This window comes from Pelophylax lessonae (genome assembly GCF_965119305.1).
Source record: "Pelophylax lessonae genome assembly, chromosome: 2".
In the NCBI taxonomy this organism is placed as follows: domain Eukaryota; kingdom Metazoa; phylum Chordata; class Amphibia; order Anura; family Ranidae; genus Pelophylax; species Pelophylax lessonae.
The window spans coordinates 265,212,696-265,232,543 of NC_138769.1; the positions used below are offsets into that span (position 1 = coordinate 265,212,696).

General features: G+C 44.9%; 1 protein-coding gene across 3 annotated transcripts in view; it reads right to left on the reverse strand.

Moving 5' to 3' along the window:
• TMCC2 (transmembrane and coiled-coil domain family 2) overlaps window positions 1-19,848 on the reverse strand; it is a 248,176-nt gene that overhangs the window by 158,449 nt on the left and 69,879 nt on the right. The window lies entirely within an intron of this gene.

A 19,848-nucleotide genomic window follows, 5' to 3' on the forward strand; every position in this document is an offset into this window, starting at 1 on the left:
TCCCAAGGGGGCAGAGGATCCCTCCTAGGAGGAACCAGATGCCGCACTCCCTGAACAAAAGTGCCAACCAAGGAGTTGGAAGCCACGGGACGTTGAAACAGAACGGCCAGCGCAGACACCTGACCCTTTATCGTAGCCAGCGCCAAACGCTGATCGACACCCGTTTGAAGGAAGGACAGCACTCGGGAAACCGAGTACGTGCGGGGTGAAAACCCCCTGGACTCACACCAGGCAAAATAGGCCTTCCAAGTACGGTAATAAACCTTCCCCGAGGAAGACTTCCTCGCGTTGATCAAGGTATGAACGACCTCTGGGGAGAGACCCTTCTCCTTCAGGACCTCGGTCTCAACAGCCAGGCCGTCAAAGCCAGCGACTGTAAAGCAGGATGGAATATCGGGCCCTGAGACAGGAGATCGTCTCGAAGAGGCAGACGCCACGTCGACCGCCAGATTCACGAGGTCTGCGTACCAGGACCGGCGAGGCCAGTCCGGTGCCACAAGAACCACCGTGCCGCGTTCCGAGTGTAACCTGCGAAGGAACCTGGACAGCAACTGAATCGGTGGAAACGCGTACATCAGCTTGTACTGATGCCACGGGGCCACTAACGTGTCCGACGCATCTGCCCGAGGGTCGCGCGTCCTTGCCACGAACCTCCTCACCTTGTTGTTGAGACGAGACGCGAACAGGTCCACATCTGGAAGACCCCACTTCGCGCACAACATCTGGAAGACAGCCGGGTGGAGAGACCATTCCCCCTGATCCAGGGTCTGGCGACTCAGATAGTCCGCCTGCCAGTTCTCCACCCCTGGAATGTGAACCGCCGTTATCGCCGGGACATGAGTCTCGGCCCAAGACAGAATGTCGACCACTTCTCGAGCCGCTCGGGCACTCCCAGTGCCCCCGTGGTGGTTGATGTAGGCCACCGCCGTGGCATTGTCCGTCTGCACCCGAACCGGGCAGCCCTGCAGCCGGTCCGTCCAGCGATGAAGACAGAGTTTGATCGCACGCAATTCCAGAATGTTGATCGGAAGGGAGGACTCCCCCTCCGACCAAGTCCCCTGGGCGGGCAGAACGCCCAGAACACCACCCCAGCCCGACAGGCTGGCATCCGTGGTGATTACCATCCACGAGATAGGACGAAACGACTTGCCCCCGGACACCATCGGGGACTGGAGCCACCACAGAAGGTCTCTTCTGGTGCGATGACTCAACAAGATTTGAAGATCCAGAGATTGAGGTCGCCCGTCCCACATGGACAGGATCTCCGCTTGGAGACCCCGCGTGTGAAACTGGGCGAAGGGAATCGCCTCGAAGGCCGAGACCATCAATCCCAGACATCTCATGCACGTCCGCAGAGACGAGTGCGGAACGTCCCTGAGGGACCTGACTTCCTCCTGAAGAGTTCTGAGTTTATCTTCCGGCAGGAAGACCTTCGCCTGCACCGAGTCCAGAATCATTCCCAGGTAGGGAAGACGAACCGACGGACTCAGTGTCGACTTTGGAAAATTTATCGTCCAACCAAACTCCTGCAGAGTTTGCATCGTGACAGACAGGTCCTTCTCCAGACCCTGGCTGGTCGCAGACCGAACCAGAATGTCGTCCAGATACCCCAGGACAGAAATGCCCTGGGCCCTCAATAAGGCCAGAACCGGTGCAAGCACCTTGGTGAAGACCCGCGGAGCCGAGGCGAGACCAAAAGGCAACGCCACGAACTGGTAGTGATCCTCCACAATGGCGAATCGAAGGTACCTCTGGTGACCCTCGAAAATGGGGATGTGAAGATACGCATCCTTCAAATCGATGGAGGCCATGAATTCCCCCGGAACCAGGGCAGCCACCACCGACCGCAGGGATTCCATGCGGAACTTGCGAACCCGCACAGAGCGTTCAGAGCCTTCAAGTCCAGAATTGGACGAACCTTGCCCTCCTTTCTGGGCACGGTAAACAGATTGGAATAAAACCCCCGAAATCTGTCCCGATGAGGCACCGGAACCACCACTCCCTGAGCCCTCAGGTCCCGCACCGCCAGGTGCAGGTCCCGTAAACGCTCCGGAGACAGTTGAAGATTTGAGGGAAAAAATCTGCTCTCCGGCCGAGAGAGAAACTCGATCTTGTAACCAGATCGAACGATCTCCTGAACCCATCTGTCCCGCACGCGGGCCAACCAGGGTTGAAGAAAACCGAGCAAGCGTCCCCCCACCCCAAAACTGGGTGAGGGCGTCCCTTCAGGCCGCATTGTTATGGGCTGCGGATCCGGATTGACCGGACTTCTGTTTCCCAGACCAGGGCTTCTTCTGAGAGCCTTGACCTTTGAACGGTTTGCCCTTGTAGTGCGACCGAAAGGCACGAAAGGACCCCTGAGGGGGCCGAAAATTAGCATGCTTCTTCCCAGAAGCCCCCTTAGCCTTGGGGAAATGGGGCAAGAGAGTGCTCTTACCTCCGGTGATCCCCTTAATCAACACATCCAAGGACTCCCCAAAAAGGCGAGACCCATCATAAGGCAGATTGGCTAAGGTCTTACGTGAAGATTGGTCCACCGAGCAACATTTTAACCAAACCAGACGGCGAGACAACACCGCCACGCTGTGCACACGTGCAGCCAACGGGACAAGGTCCAAGTCCGCATCACACAGATACATGACACCCTGGTGGATTTGATCCACCATATCCAGGGTCGCCGGCGAGGCCGAATCGGCCACTAGGACGCGCCTAAGCAGCTGCGTCCAACTTGCGACAGCCTGGGCCGCCATGAGAGAGGCAAACAGAGCCTTAAGCATAGAACCCGTAACAGAATAAGTATGACGGGCAAGAGACTCCAATCTCCTATCCGTGACATCACGGAACACAGGGGAATCCTCTGCAGGAATCGCAGTGGATTTGTTTAAAACCGCAATTGCGTGATCCACCGGGGGTGGCACACACCACCGTTCATCAGTGGAAGGCGAGAAAGGATAACGCAGCTTGAACCTACTTGGTACAGCAAAAGGTTTGCGTAGATTGCGCCATTGTTCTTTAACAGCACGCTGAAAATCATCATTGCAGGGAAAAACCTGCGGCGTCCTGCGTTTTCTCTGCGTCCCATAAGCCGCCAAGGCAGCGGGGGGACACACTTCATCCTGCAAACGCAGCGTTTGTTTTATGGAAGCAATCAATTCATCCATGATTGCAAGCTCTTCAGGCGAGCCAGGGGGAGAATTATCAACCCCTTCAACTTCAGCCTCCACCTCGGACCCCACTAGATCCAGGGAGGAGCGGGACCCCGATAAGGAGGCCCCCGCCATAACAGCCCCATCACCTTCACCCTCAGAATCAGAGGAAAGAGAAACTCTGGGTCTCTTAGTAGATTGAGCAGCCACCAGCATCTGCACCTGAGCAGCAAGGCCAGCCACAATAGTGGCTAAATCCCCCCCTGGGGGGGAAACAGCGGTCCCCTGGCTTTCCACCAAGGCGGTAGGAAATTTGCCCTCCTGAGAATCCATTGCCCCAATTACAAATGCCGGATAATAAAGGGTTAACTGCCCCTTTAACAAGCGCGGCGAGCGCAGCCCACCGCACTACACACAAGCACAATGAGACCCCCACAGGGACAATAAAACTGACACAGGCAATGGATAAGAAGGATAGAACCTGAGGAGACCCTCGCCGCTGCTGCTGCCTCGATCGGTGTATCCTGGAGAAGAGGAAGTGATGCGGCCAGGGCGCTCTATTAAAGCCTATGGGAGGCTACAAGAAAATGGCCGCCATGCATGTAGAACATGCGGCCGGAGCGAGTGTAGGCAAAATGGCGCCGTTTGGCGCCGAAACCGCCGCTCCACAGTACAGTAATGCACACATGTTATCCATGTATAAAAAAACATGTTAGATCGCCGCAGCGATCGCTGTATAGTGCCCAAACATGCCACAAAACATGCCCCACAGCACACAGCTTCTCACACTGACAAGGCTGACACACACAGTGTAACACAGCTCCCCCCCCCCCTTGCAGCCCACAGCATGCAGCCGAGTGATAGGGAGACAAACAGTGAGAACAGAGGCAGGTTACACAGTCCCAGACTGACACCCCCCCAGACAGACAGGTCCCCACATGGATACACTTACCTCACAATGGCGTGGGGGACCCGCACAGGCGAACAAGCCGCTGCACATGAGGCAGGGAGAGTCGCATACAAGACGCACAGAATGGGGGTTAAGAAACCGCACAGCGTCCAGTGAGGTAGCCACCTCACCAATCATCCCTGCACCGAACAGGGATGGGTCGTTCACTGTGCCAGGAGCGTTACCTGGCTGAACGCTTGATGGCAGACCCAGCCCGCATGATCCTCTTCATCCGAAGAACTAACTAACGCTGACAAAAAGAACAGCTAAGTAAAGGTAGAGAGAAAACTCAAACAAAAAATCAAAAAAGAAGAAAGAGTCTGGGGCACAAAGCCCCAGCACAGAGAGAGCCAGCCACTCCTGACAAGCTAGACATTGAAACTGAGATATGGTTGCAGGAAGTAGGAGGGTATTGACTGAGGGGACCACCCCTTGAGGGTGGGATATGTTAAAAGCTTTAATGTTAACATATTCTGTTGCCTAGCTACTCCTTCGGAGCAAAGTCTAATACCCCATATGTGATGAATATGAAGAGGCGGCGACTGTCGGAGGACGTAAGAGAAAAAAAGTTTTGCCTTTAGGTGTACTATAACTTTGGACCAATTTCCTCTCACACTACCTTGTAAACAGCAGAGGTTGTGACTGACAAACTTGCACTTAAAGCGGAGCTCCAGCCCCCCCCCAAAAAATTAAAGTCAGCAGTTACAAATACTGTATGGCCTGGCAGCAGGGGGAAGGAGGAGGGGGAGCCAAACTTCTGGGGGACCTCGCTGCGGCAAGGTCACTCGGAAGTGGGGAAGGGTACCTATCAAAAACAGGTACCAGTTTTCACCTATCTCCTCCCCCCCCCTTCGAAATGTGCCTAATGTGGCAGTGGGGGGGGGGAGGAAGCAAACAAGCAGAGCTTTAGCTTTTGGTTGGAGCTCTGCTTTAAAGAGGATCTCCAGTATCCCCCCAAAAAATGAAAAGTCAGCAGCTACAAATACTGTACTGCATTATTTTTTTTTACATATAGAGAATACAGTGCAGCACACAAAGTTCAGTACACAGTCCATACATGTCAGTAAGTGTCTGAGAACTTGTGAATGTGTGAGGATAAATGCCTCATGGGACATGTAGTCCTGGGCAGGAGAAGGAAGTAAGTGATTCTAAAGGCAGAAGTTTTTTTTTACCTTGCTATAGGGGCCCTCTATACTATTCTTTGTGGCTTGCTATAGGGAAGGCACTCTGAAGGCAGTAGGAGCCAGAGAGCCAGTGAGGGATACTAGAAGAGGAGAATATGGGCTGCTCTGTACAAAACCATTACTAAGAGCAGATAAGTATGACACGTTTGTTGTTTACAAAAAACCCTACATTTACAATCACTTTAACCACTTCCATACCGAGTCATAGTAATATGACGTCGGCATGGTGGTTGTACGGATCCGGGCGGGCGTCATATGACGTCCGCCCGCTCTAGCTGCTACTGCGCGCCCCCGGGGGCGCGCAGCGCGGCGATCGGGGGTGAGGCTCGTCCCTCGGACATAGCCCATCCCTGATCAAGGTAAACAGCCAATAGAAATTGGCTGTTTACCACGTGATCGGCTGTGTCAATCACAGCCGATCACATGAGCGGCTCCAGCGTGAGCCGCTCGTTCTCTCTGCAATGCGCGCCCCCGGGGGCGCGCAGAGCAGCGATCGGGGATGAGGCTCGTCCCTCGGACAGAGTCGATCCCCGATCTAGGTAAAGAGCCAATGAAATTGGCTCTTTACCACGTGACCGACTGTGTCCAATCACAGCCGGTCACAAATGTCAACAGAGAACACGGTAACTAGCTGTCACCGTGTTCTCCTCCTCACACACTGATCCTGTGTGAGGAAGAGAGTGTGGTAACAGCTAGTTACCAATCATAGTGCACCCCAAACACACTGATTGCCCCCCCAATAAAGAGCACCTGTCACTAGCCCATCAAAGTACCTGTCACCAGCCCATCAGGTACTCTGATGACAGGTACTCGGGTACTCTGATGACGGGTACTCGGATGACGGGTACTCGGGTACTCTGATGACAGGTACTCGGGTACTCTGATGACAGGTACTCGGGTACTCTGATGACAGGTACTCGGGTACTCTGATGACGGGTACTCGGGTACTCTGATGACGGGTACTCGGGTACTCTGATGGCAGGTACCCGGGTACTCTGATGACAGGTACTCGGGTACTCTGATGACGGGTACTCGGGTACTCTGATGACGGGTACTCGGGTACTCTGATGACGGGTACTCGGGTACTCTGATGACAGGTACTCGGGTACTCTGATGACGGGTACTCGGGTACTCTGATGACGGGTACTCGGGTACTCTGATGACAGGTACCCGGGTACTCTGATGACAGGTACTCGGGTACTCTGATGACGGGTACTCGGGTACTCTGATGACGGGTACTCGGGTACTCTGATGACGGGTACCCGGGTACTCTGATGACGGGTACTCGGGTACTCTGATGACGGGTACTCGGGTACTCTGATGACAGGTACCCGGGTACTCTGATGACAGGTACTTGGGTACTCTGATGACAGGTACTCGGGTACTCTGATGACGGGTACTCGGGTACTCTGATGACGGGTACTCGGGTACTCTGATGACGGATACTCGGGTACTTTGAGTACCTGTCAACGGAGTACCCGTCATCAGAGTACCTGAGTACCTGTCACCTACCCATCAGAGTACCCGAGTACCTTCCACCTGCTCATCAGAGTACCTGACGCCTGAAGTACCCAAGTACTTGCCGCCTGCTCATCAGTACCCATCACTACTCATCAGTACCTATCACGTATCAGTATCACCTATCAGTATCAGTACTTCTCATCAGTACCTATCACCTGCCTGTCACCTGCCCATCAGAGTACCCGAGTACCTGTCACCTGCCTATCGGAGTACCCGAGTACCTGCCACCTGCTCATCAGTACCAGAGTACCTGTCACCTGCCCAACAAAGTACCCGAGTACCTGTCGCCCTTCATACAGCCACCATGTCTAAGTCCAAAAAGGTTTATATACGTCCTCCGTTTAAACCTAAATACCGGTGTTATGGCAGCAGATAGCTGCCATAACCCTGGTATTTTTTTAAACGGTGGACGGTTGGCTTTCCGATAAGGGTGGTCCCAGCAGCGGATTCGCTGTGGGATCACCCTTCTGGGATGGCGGAAGAGGTGCCCCCCTCCCGCCGTGTCCGGTCCTTTTCCCCGCTTACCGGACCCGCTGGCAGCGGGGAAAACGATCCGGTCCCGGATCCTCACAGACAGGATGTCGAGTGAGGGCAAGCTTGCCCTCACTTGACTCTATGGTCTTGGAGGACCGGAGCTACGGAAAATGTTGTTGCCTAGCAACCGGTTTAAAGGTCCTTTTTTTTTTTTTTCATTTTATATAATAATTTTTTTTTTTTTTTTTTCTATCTTTTAGTGTACTTGTGAGATCTGAGGACTTTTTGACCCCAGATCTCACAAAAAAGAGGTCCTGTCGTGCCTTTTTCTATTACAAGTAATGTTTACATTTCTTGTAATAGAAATAAAAATGATCCTTTTTATTTTTTTTTTGTTAAACGGTGTAAAAATAAAAAATAATAAATAAAATAAATAGTAAAAAAAAAAAAATTAAAGCACCCTGTCCCCGTTAGCTCGCGCGCAGAAGCGACGCATACGGAAACCCCGCCCACATATGTAAACGGTGTTCAAACCACACATGTGAGGTATCGCCGCGATCGTTAGAGCAAGGGGAATAATTTGAGCCCTAGACCTCCTCTGTAACTCAAGGATGGCAACCTGTAGAAATTTTTAAATTGTCGCCTATGGGGATTTTTAAGTACCAAAGTTTGTCGCCATTCCGTGAGCGTGCGCAATTTTGAAACATGACATGTTGGGTATCTATTTACTCGGCGTAACATTATCTTTCACATTATGGAAAAAAATTGGGCTAAGTTTACTGGTTTCTTATTTTTTAATTAAAAAAAGTGAATTTTTTCCAAAAAAATTGCGTTTGGAAGACCGCTGCGCAAATACGGTGTGATAAAAAATATTGCAATAATCTCCATTTTAATCTCTAGGGTCACTGCTAAAAAAAATATATATAATGTTTGGGGGTTCTAAGCAGTTTTCTAGCAAAACAACTGATTTTAGCTTGTAAACACCAAATGTCAAAAATAGGCCTAGGCAAGTGGCTAGGATGCATGATGGTGCGCCTTGGATGTTAGGCCCCTCTATATGGCTAGGCTGTGAAAAAGTCTCACACATGTGGTATTGCCATACTCAGGAGGAGTGGCAGAATGAATTTTGGGGTGTCATTTTTGCTGTGTACATGCTATGTGTTAGGAATATCCTATAAATTGACAACTTTGTGTAAAAAAAAAAAAGTTTTAATTTTTTTCCCACATTTTCCAAAAACCTGTGGAAAAAAATGACATGTTCAAAGGACCCATAATGCCTCATAGAATATACGTTGGAGTGTTTTCTTTCCAAAATGGGGTCATTTTGTGGACTTTTCCATTGTATTGGTGCTCTAGGGCCTTGAAAAGTGTGATAGGTAGTAAGAAAGTTTTATGTGTATTTATGCTCCTAGAACGCCTGAAGGTGCTTCTTGGACGTGGAGTATCTTTTTGTGGCCAGGCTGTGTAAAAGTCTCACACATGTGGTATCGCCATACTCGGAAGGAGTAGCAGAATGTATTTTTGGGTGTAATTTTTGCTGTGTACATGCTATGTGTTAGAAATAGCTTATAAATTGACAACTTTGTGGGAAAAAAAAGAAAAAAAATTTTTTTTCTTCATTTTCCCAAGAATTGTGGGAAAAAATTACAACTTCAAAAAACCCACCATGCCTCTTACTAAATACCTTGGACTGTCTACTTTACAAAAAGGGGTCATTTGGGCGGTATTTGTACTGTCCTGACATTTCAGGGCCTCAAGAAAGGAGATAGGCAGTCAGTACTTCTGGTGTGATCAATTTTCAGTAATTGGTACCATAGCTTCTAGACTCAATAACTTTCACACAGACAAAAAATATACACTAATTTGGGTTAATTTTACCAGAGACATGTAGCAGTATACATTTTGGCCCAAATGTATGAAGAAAAATTAATTTTTTGCAAAATTTTATAATTGAAACTAAAAAAAAGTGTTTTTTTTTCAAAATTTTTGCTCTTTTTTTGCATATATCACGAAAAAAAAAAAACCCCAGTTGTGATCAAATACCACCAAAAGAAAGCTCTATTTGTGTGAAAAAAATGATAAAAAATTTGTTTGGTTACAGTGCAGCATGACTGAGCAATTGTCATTCAAAGTGTGAGAGTGCTGAAAGCTGAAAATTGGTCTGGGCAGGAAGGGTGTCAAACTGCTCTGTATGGAAGTGGTTAAGGGCTCTGTGCAGGGAGAATCAGCAGCTAAGCCCAGAGAAGATGGAGGCCGATAGACTGGAGGTAATATAAGGCTTTACAATTAAATGTAAAGTAAAAGTTTACTAGTATTGTGTGTTATATTTTAAATTAATATATCCATTAAAAAATATCTTAGCCTATAGTACTACTTTTTTTTTTTTTTTTTTGGAAAATGTCTTTTTATTGAAAGATTGAGATGTATAGGTACAAAACATAGGCTTTGGGCATTCCCCGGCTAATACATAAAACAAAGAACTACGAATAACACTTCCTATTATAGAACCCCCCCCCAAAAAAAGGGGAAAGAAACAACACACTTTCCATACACCTCGCTCTGTCATTCTCTTAGAAAATCACTTCAAGGGTTGATGAATTATAAGGAGATTCCTGTTCCCTCTCCACCATCAGGATAATATTTTAGAAGAATATTAACTCGTGTTTAGAATCCTACCTGAGCAAATATAATGTGAGTCCCTGCAGAAGAATATTGGAAAGGGGGCTAATATAAGCCCCTCTTTCTTATGGGATGGCGGAAGGGTGAGATAAAGCTAGGTTAGCTTGAGTTCAGCCATTTTAGTTAATTGGTACCCTAGTTAGTCAGTTTCAGTCAGTGAGGTGAACTTTTGACCCGGGGCTTATTTTCCTAGCTTCTCCCGCTCAGGAATTCCCGCCTAAGGTGGTAGCTGGGCAGGTTAGGTAGAGTAGCTAGGCAGTTTTTAGATGTCCCAGTCAGTGCAGCGAATAAGCCCCTTTCACGCCCACACTCTCCCACCTATGGGAGAAAGGTTACCTCAGGAATAGGGCTATTTAAAGAAGTGTCCCAATCTCATCAAAATCTCCTACCTGTTTTTTCCCCTCCCTCCCTCCCCTCGGTTTGTCGCGGCTTAAAATATTATACTGATTGGGTCACCTCTGTATCAGAGGGGGACGTTTTTTGTGATTGATAAAAAGTAATGTTGGTCGGATGATTACAGATTGATGGTTAATTTTATTATTAAATACAAGCCGAGTTGTTCATGACTGGGTTGGTTCTTATGTGATATGTTGAAGAAAAATATTATTGGTTGTGTTATTTAAAGTTTGTACCAGTTAATAAACAAGCCGCAGCCTTTTTTATCCAGCAGTGAGTCCGAGTGCCTTATTTATTATTTATGTTTTATTAATAAGTTATACAAAGTGTAATGATAAAATAGGATGTTTTTATCTTTTTGGAGTGGGTATTCCTGTAATCAAGGTAAATAATGCAAGGTATTAACTCCTTCCTGCCATTCCATACATTTGTTCATATCATAAACTAAATCTTATCAGGGGGGAATGATATCAGTCTTTGGACTCCTGATCATCTGTTGTACACTCCGAATCTTTCCACAAGTGCCAGACCTTCTCAAATTTCCTAGGGCAACCCCGGGAGAAATAAGTAGCTTTGTATAGGGGTACAACCTATAGTACTACTTTATTATAAAAAAAAAATATATATATATATATATATATATATATATATATATATATACTGTATATATATACACACACACACACACACACTATATTACCAAAAGTATTGGGATACCTGCCTTTCCAAGCACATGAACTTTAATGGCATCCCAGTCTTAGTCCATAGAGTTCAATATTGAGTTGGCCCACCCTTTGCAGCTATAACAGCTTCAACTCTTCTGGGAAGGCTGTACATAAGGTTTAGGAGTGTGTCTATGGGAATGTTTCACCATTCTTCCAGAAGCGCATTTGTGGGGTCAGGCAATGATGGAGGTTGGACTGGCTCACAGTCTGCGCTCTAATTCATCCCAAAAGTAATCTATTGGGTTGAGGTCAGGACATTTAGTTTCCTCCACCCCAAACTCACTCGTCCATGTCTTTATGGACTTTGCTTTGTGCACTGTGTTTGTGTGACAGTGGGCGGGGGGGGGGGGGGGGGATTAGAGTATGCAAACAAGCCAAACTTCCCTGCTTGGGTGAAGTTCTGCTTTAATGCTGCCTTGATCTGATTGCCCAAGGCATCTCTTGACCTCAATGCGACTCCTAGGGGACCCCTCAAAATAAGTGCTGCCAACGTTGGAAGCATTTTCAAACTTGCTGGAACTTTGCAACCTGGCCAATTGCCCCCCTTTTCTAAAAGAAGTAGGAAAAGTGTGTAATGAATGTGCAGATTCAGCGTGTTGGGTAACTCACGATAGTAAAGCAGGCTATACATGAATCGTTTTCTTTTACCCTATCCACACAAGTGAGGTGGATGGAGAAATCCTCCCCACTGTTCTATTGTATTCTGACAATACAATTGGCTGCAGGTGGTGATCGAACTAAAATTTACCTACAGTGTGGTTCATGAGCAGTCGCTCAATAGATCGACTTTTCTCTAACAAAACAGACATAGAAGGATCGAAATTTGGATGGTCTCTGCTGCACTGATTGAATTTTGATCCATCTATGGCCAGCCTAAATAGACCCAGTGCAACTGACAACTCATAGATGTTTTCCCACCCACTGTTCTCAAGCAAACATCTATCTGCATACGGCTAGAGTCACAGTGGGAAACAGTACCATTGTGTAACACAATAAAGCAAGAAACAGAGCCTGTATATGTAATAAACAAATGCTGCTTAACCATATGCATGAATGTATTATTACAATATACACATAGCAGCACAAGGTTTAATGACATTATTGCACACCAATATTATTTCCATCATGATGGCCACTTTCATGTATAGCTGAAAAAAAAAAATACAAGACTACATTTTCGTTTCCACACCCAGCGTATTGTAGAAAACATTGTAGATCAAGATTGAGGGAGGAGCCTGATCATGGCACGCAGCAGGAGTCCGTGTTAGCAGCGCCGGACCAATCCCTCCTTGAGCAGTGATAAGCCCTGGCCGCCTGATGCTCTCGTACTAACGCCCCCCCCCCCTGCGAGCGGAAAAGCTGATGGTTCACCCTACACTCATCCAAGAGCCGTGATCGGTGGATGGACATCAGGTGACTCGTGCGGAGGTCGTTGAGATTAAGCGGCTGGGGAGAGAGACTGTAAGTGGTGGTGTATCTAATGGAAATCATGAGAAGAGTCTTCAGTCCGTTATTAACCACTTCCAGACCGCCCACCGCATACATACTGTGTCAGGGCGGCTCGGCTGTGCAAAATCAAGTATAGGTACGTGATTTTGTGCAGGGGTTCTCATGGGCACGCAGGCGCGCCGCCTGAAGCCAATCAGTGGGACGGTCCGGTGGGCGCAATGGCCAGCGGCCACCAGCGATCGTGTAGGAGAATGATAGAACGCCCGTCTGCCTATGTAAACAAGGCAGACGGCTGTTCTGTCACAGAGGAAGAGTGAGATCTTGTGTTTCAGCCAAGCTAAGCTGAAACACAGATCTCTCTTTTCCTCTAGCACATTCATCCCCTACACAGTTACAAAGCATTTCCGAGGAGCACACTTAACCCCTTGATCACCTCTAGTGTTAACTCATTCCCTGCCAGTGTCATTTATACAGTAACAGTGCATTTTTTTTTTTTTAGCACTCATCACTGTATTGGTGTCACTGGCTTCACTTTATGTCAGCTTTGTCCACCGCAATGTCGCAGCCCCGCTAAAAATCGCTGATCACTGCCATTACTAGTAAAAACAATAAAAATTACATAAATCTATTCCATAGTTTGTAGACACTAACTTTTGCTTAAACCAATCAAAATACAATTATTAGGATTTTTTTACCTATAATATTTAGCAGAATACATATTGGCCTAAACTGATGAAAAAATTAGATTTTTTACATTTTTTAATTGGGAATAATTGATAGCAGAAAGTAAAAAATATTGTTCTAATTTCAAAATTGTCGGTATTTTTTGTTTACAGCGCAAAAAATAAAAACCGCAGAGGTGAACAAATACCACCAAAAGAAAGCTCTATTTGCGGGGGAAAAAAAGATATGAATTTTATTTGGGTACAGAATCGCACAACCGTGTAATTGTCATACACAGTGCTGTATTGCAAAAAATGGCCTGGTCATAACGGGGTAAACCTTCTGGAGCTGAAGTGGTTAAACAGACAAACATCAGCTATAGTGGATAAAAAAGGAGGCAGGGATGGGGGACCTGGGCAACTGCCGATCACAGGCAGACTTGGTCGCCCAACCTTAGAAGTTGAGGTTGGGTGACCTAACCCGAGTGCCAGTTAGAGTTCCACCTTAGGTAGGTGATTAGATAAGTTGGGGAAACCCAAAGGAGATAGAAGACTCAAGGACCAGGAGAAAGGTCAACTCTCTAATGAGAAAGATCATTAATATTGGAGGGGGGGGGGGGTGGGAGAGGAGGGATGGGAAGGATGAGCATTGGGGGGGAGGGTAAGGGGGGTGGGCGGATAGGAAGACAGGGAGAGGAAGGATGGGAGTTGGGGGGGAATTGGGGGGGGGGAGATTTTAAGGAGTCCTCCACTTCTCTTGACCTGCAATTTTGAATTGAGTCCTTTCCTCTTAGACTCAAAGGATCCTTTGGAGTTTGAGACCCGAATGTGGATGAGGACAATGAGGAGGGGAGAATGGAAAGAGAGGGAAAGATAGAAGGCCAAGGTAAAATGACTACATTACATTTTTAAACGTATATGAGGGTTAAACACTCCAGAAATTAGACATAACGTACTAAGGGAAAAGATACTCTGCAAGTGTAGTATTTCTACAGGGAAAACATCTAGTACAGGAAACAAATAGTAAAATGTGCACAAAGTTCTAGCTGACATGGTATTATGGAGACTACCAAATCAAAAGAGCAAAGGGAATGGGTATAGGAATGGCAAAAGTAAGGTTTGATTTGGAAGATAGTATGGTTGACCCACAGGGACAATATATATTTTTGAAAGGAAACATAAAGGGTATGGAATGCACATTGGCCAATATTTATAGTCCTAATAGAAACCCGAAATGTTATCTGAAATAAGTATTAGGGAAACTAATGAACTTTAAGAAGGGCATGGTAATCTTGGTAGGAGCTTAGAATTTTAGTATGGACCCGAGAGTGGATAGTACGTCACATGCACTGGGGACTGGAGGACACCAACTAAGGATAGTTAAGAAGAAACTCAACCAATGTCAATTGGTTGATGTATGGAGAACTCAATACCCTTGGGAAAAAGATTACTTCTACCACTCTGCAGTGCATGGGACATACTCAAGGTTGGACTACTTCTTAGAACACAGACTGTTGGAATAAGTAGTTGTTAAAACATCTATAGAGATAATATCACAGTCAGATCATGCCCCAGTGATTATGAAGTTGAAATATGCAGAGAACCAAAATAGGAAAAGTACTTGGAGATTAAATGAGGACCTGATATGGAGGTAGTGGAAAAAAATCAAAAAATAATTAAAACAATTCTTCATGCTGAATGAGACCCCAAATGTCTCAGTACCTACAATATGGGAAGCTCACTAGACTTATATAAGGGGGTATAAATCACTATAGGGGCAAGGAAAAAAAAAAAAGAAAGGATAAGAAATAGGGAGAAGTTAATAAAATAAATTTACGAGTTAGAACAGAGACATAAGAGAACCAATATAGAGACACAACAGAGTTTAATAATAAAAAGAGATCAACTGAAGGATATAATGGAGCAAGAAACAAGAGGGGTATTTAATAGAGTCGCAAAGGAAAGATATAAATGGTGAAATAAGCCCCGGAAATATCTAGCAAGAATTTAAAAAAATAATAAATCATGAAACTATATTGATAAGATTAAATGGGGAGATAGTTAACTCAACATCAGAAATTTCTAAGGCTTTTCAAACCTATTATGGCGCAGTCTACTCTGAGAGACAAAAGGGTTACAGAAAGTAGAAGAAAAGAAACGTAAAATTCAGGAATATTTAAAGGAGGAAAACTTACCCAAAATACCAGCAAAAAGTTGCAGGCATTGGAAAACCCAATAATGCAAGAGGAGATTAGAACGACTATAAAAACTACAGCAACAGGGAAGAGTCCAGGACCAGATGGGTTTACAATTGGATACTATATATTACATATTGGATACATATATTTAAATAAACTAGGAGAAGGGGAGGAGATGAGGAAGGAATCCTTAAAAGCACATCTTACAGTAATACCTAAAGGAGGGAAAGATATAACCTTGTGCTCCAGTTATAGACCAATTGCGTTACTGAATATCGATACAAAACTATACGCAAAAATACTAGATTAAAAGGGCTAGTGGGGAATGGATCCATGGAGATCAAACAGGGTTTATCCCAGGGAGGGAAGGCAAAGATAACGGGATAAGAACCGTACTTCTACTGCAAAAATCAAGAGGGGAGAGAGCCCCAGCTCTACTTTTTTCAACAGATGCTGAAAAAGAATTTGACAGGGTAGACTAGGGTTTTAGGATGGAAACAGTGAAGAACCTGGGAATGGGCCCTAAGATGATCCAATGTATTCAAAATCTATATAAACATCCTACAGCATCTGTAAAAATTAATAGGAGCTTGTCAATTCATTTTGAAATGTTTAACGGAACAAGACAAGGGTGCCCATTGTCACCCCTGCTATTTGTGTTATCATTGGAGCCATTTTTGGCAACCATTCCAAAGAGGACAGACATTGGAGGAGTGAAGATAGGAGACAAGGAGCACAAGGTTGCAGCATACGCCGACAATTTGCTGTTTTACATTTCCAATCCTAGAACACACTTCCAAATTTGATAAAGGAACTTAAAAAAAATGGAAATTTATCAAACTAAAAAAAAAAAACCCAGCGAAGTCAGAAATGTTAAATATAATCTGAGTAAGAAGGAAAAACTAGCCTTACAAAAGGAATTCCCATTTGCATGGGGGGGGGGGGGGGGGGGGGAAAGATCTAAAATATCTTGAAATAAAACTGAAAATGATATCATAGATGGAACGAATAAACATGGTAAAAATGGTAATACAGTACTCCCGAAAATCCTCTATAAATTTCAGATGCTACCAATACCCACACCCCAAACATATTTTAAAACACTAAAAACATTGATCTCAAGATATATATTGCAAAATTAAAAACAAAGAATACAGTTCTCGCTAAAGGGGGATTAGCAGTACCCGAGATAAAAAGGTACCACAATACAACAATACTAGCACGTATGCTAGAATGGACCAACACAAAAAGCGAAAAAAGATGGGTGAAGATAGAAAACACATTAAGTCAGGCACAATTGGAGAAGAATATTTGGGCTCCACAAAAATATTGGGTGATGGGGAAGGAACACATGAGTTGACTATAAATGCCTTGGGCCAGAATATATAGACAATTAAAATGAGAATATAATTCAACTTTAATTTCACTTTCAGGGACAAATTTGTTTTTACTGGGAAAGAGAAAGCATTTTGGGAATTAGAATAAAAATACACAATTAAAAGATATAATAAAAAAATGGGAAAATACAAACATATCAGGAATTAAGACACAAAAGAGAATTGATGATAATAGATAAATGGAGGCACTTGCAGCTAAAAAACTAGGTGACCAAATTACCACAACCAATTAGATCAGAAAAAAAGCTAAACCCAATAGAACAGCTATGTAACTCGAAAAATAGAGTGAAACATGGGACTGCACAGATCTATAAGATACTTGCGAGGTTGGAAGGGCTGGAAGTGCCTACATTCATCAGTAAATGGGAAAAAGAATTAGGAACACGACTGAATGAACAACAAGTAAGCAAAGTGATGAGGGCTGTATGTGGATATGCGACAGACATAAATACGAAAGAGATGAACTATAAACGCCTGGCGAGATGGTATATAACACCCGATAAGGCATAAAAACATCAGCAAGGGAAATCCAATCTATGTTGGAGAGGATGTAATCAGAAAGGCATTATGTCCCACATTTGGTGGGAATGCCCGAAAATAAGAAAATATTGGCAGGAGATACAATACTATATAAAGGAGATTACGGGAATAGCGATACAGGACGATCCATGGACGTGCCTATTCCATAATATAAACATTACAAAGCAACAATATAAATTCAGCTGTGCCATATCTAATAAAAGGGAGAAATACCAAAAAAGTAGCCTGGAAAACCGACTATAAGAGAATGGTTCAAAATAATAGAATATATAGTATAGATAAAATGGGATCTCTGAGCAGCAGAGAGGATGGTCAATTAGCTAAATTTACCAGTATATAAAAAAATGAATAGTATTTACAAATAAGTGGAAATATGCAGACATCTTAGTGGAGTAAAAAAAGAGAGGAAAAGGAGCAATAAAGTGGGAGGAAGACGAGGTAGGAAGTTGACAAGAGGTTGGGAGGAGGGAAGAAGGGGAAGGATAATATTGATTTAATATCCTCTTTTTTTGTAACCTTAAACGCATTTTATGTATTGAATATGAATGTTATGTTGGAAATGAAATAAAGATTAAAATATATAAAAAAAATATAAGAAAATATTGTAGATAAATTGTATTGTAAAAAAATAAAAAACCCAAAAATCCCTCAGCGCTGCACTTGTCGCTGATGATGGGCGATGGTATTCAAAAAACTGGATAGTGTAGGTAGCAGATGTACCCTGAATTGCCAGTGTATGTGTGAAACAGGGATATGTATACATTTACACACACGAGTGTAATGATAGGATGGAGTGGAAAAAACAAAAATGATAAGTCCTGGAGATAAACTGGATTAGAAATAGTCTCTGGCTGACACTGTGAATGAAAGCGAGGCGCCTGCTGGAGCGGGCTGGGAACCCAAACACTGGAACAGAAAAAAGGATGAGGAAAGAGAGGTGACAAACCACCAATAGTGTAGCACAGTTTATTGTAAAAATAGCAGATTATAACAGTAGAAATGCACTCACAAACATCTAGGGTAACAGACATGTAAAGGTTGATGTGGGGCTGCCAGATGGATAGCAGTCGGTGCTGAAGCCACTGGGGAGACAGAGACACCGCTGAAATTGAAGCAGAGAGCCGGGCTGGCCCCAAAGAACCACCCACTGAAAGTGAAGCAGAGAGCCGGGCTGGCGCCAAAGAACCACCCACTGAAAGTGAAGCAGAGAGCCGGGCTGGCGCCAAAGAACCACCCACTGAAAGTGAAGCAGAGAGCCGGGCTGGTGCCAAAGAACCACCATGAGATCCCAGAGCTGTCAAATGGAGCTTTCCAATCCAGAAACGTGTCGACCAATCAGGAACGCATTTCCGAGGCTCAGCCACACCTCATTCATCAGCCTCCTTACCATGGACATTTGTAAATGCATTTCTACTGTTATTATCTGCTATTTTTACAATAAACTGAAAAATTAAAAAAAAAACTGCTCTTTCTTAACAGGTTTGTTAAGTACATCCAAAAATGAAAATTCCATTGAGAAAATGAATTTAAATATACATATGTTGTTGCAATAAAAACAAATGCTATGTGATCAAAAGCCATGCTACCAGAGATCTGCCAACTTAAATACTGCTGCCAAGTTGAAGAAAAGTAACATGATAGGTACGTGACCACATTAGGACAGTTTTAAATGTGTTTTCGTGGGGAATTCAAAGTGCTACCATGTTTAAAAAGAGCTGTTAAGGTGAGGTGTTGTCATGTTTATGGCACTGCTACAGTAATTTATTAGAATGCAGCCAAGTTAAAAACTATGTAAATCTACCATTCCTAATACTTGTAAAGAAAATAAAGTTTGATAATTACTAAGTAATACTGACGTTTACCCTTAGGCTCCATGTACACGGGACGTTGTAAATGGCCATTTAGGAGGAGTTGGGCGTTTTTTTCAGAAGCCCCTGAACCCATCTACATTTTATCTTATCTGTCCATGTACACAGGGTCGTTTACAGTCATTTGCAGGCAGTTGAGTTCAGGGACGTTTTTTGGAACGCAATTATTTGCGTTCCAACCTGTGTTTCCCAGCGTTTCAAACGCAGAAACGTGGCCGAACGTGCCCAAACGTGACCGAACGTGATGAATGTACGTTCAGCCACGTTATAAGTTTTTTTTCTTCCATTCAAAATCAATGGTTCCCTATGGGAGCCTATTGATTTGAATGGAAGTCGCACCGCATTCTTCTCTGCTCTGGTCTTCTCCCTCTCCTGGTCTTCTGCTCTTTTGCTGTCCGCTCTTCTGCTCTTTTGCCCTCGGCTCTTCTCTTCTTCTTCTTCCTCCGGTCCTCCTCCGACGAAAAAACGGCGTGGGGCTACCCTCAATTTCCATACCAGACCCGAAGGGCCTAGTTTGGAACCTGGGGGGGGACCCCCACGCAGTTTTTTTCCCATTTTTGGCGTGGAGTTCCCCCTCAAGATTCTCACAGTGCAAGTCGCGACTTCCATTCAAAATCAATAGGCTCCCATAGGGAACCATTGATTTTGAATGGAGGCAGA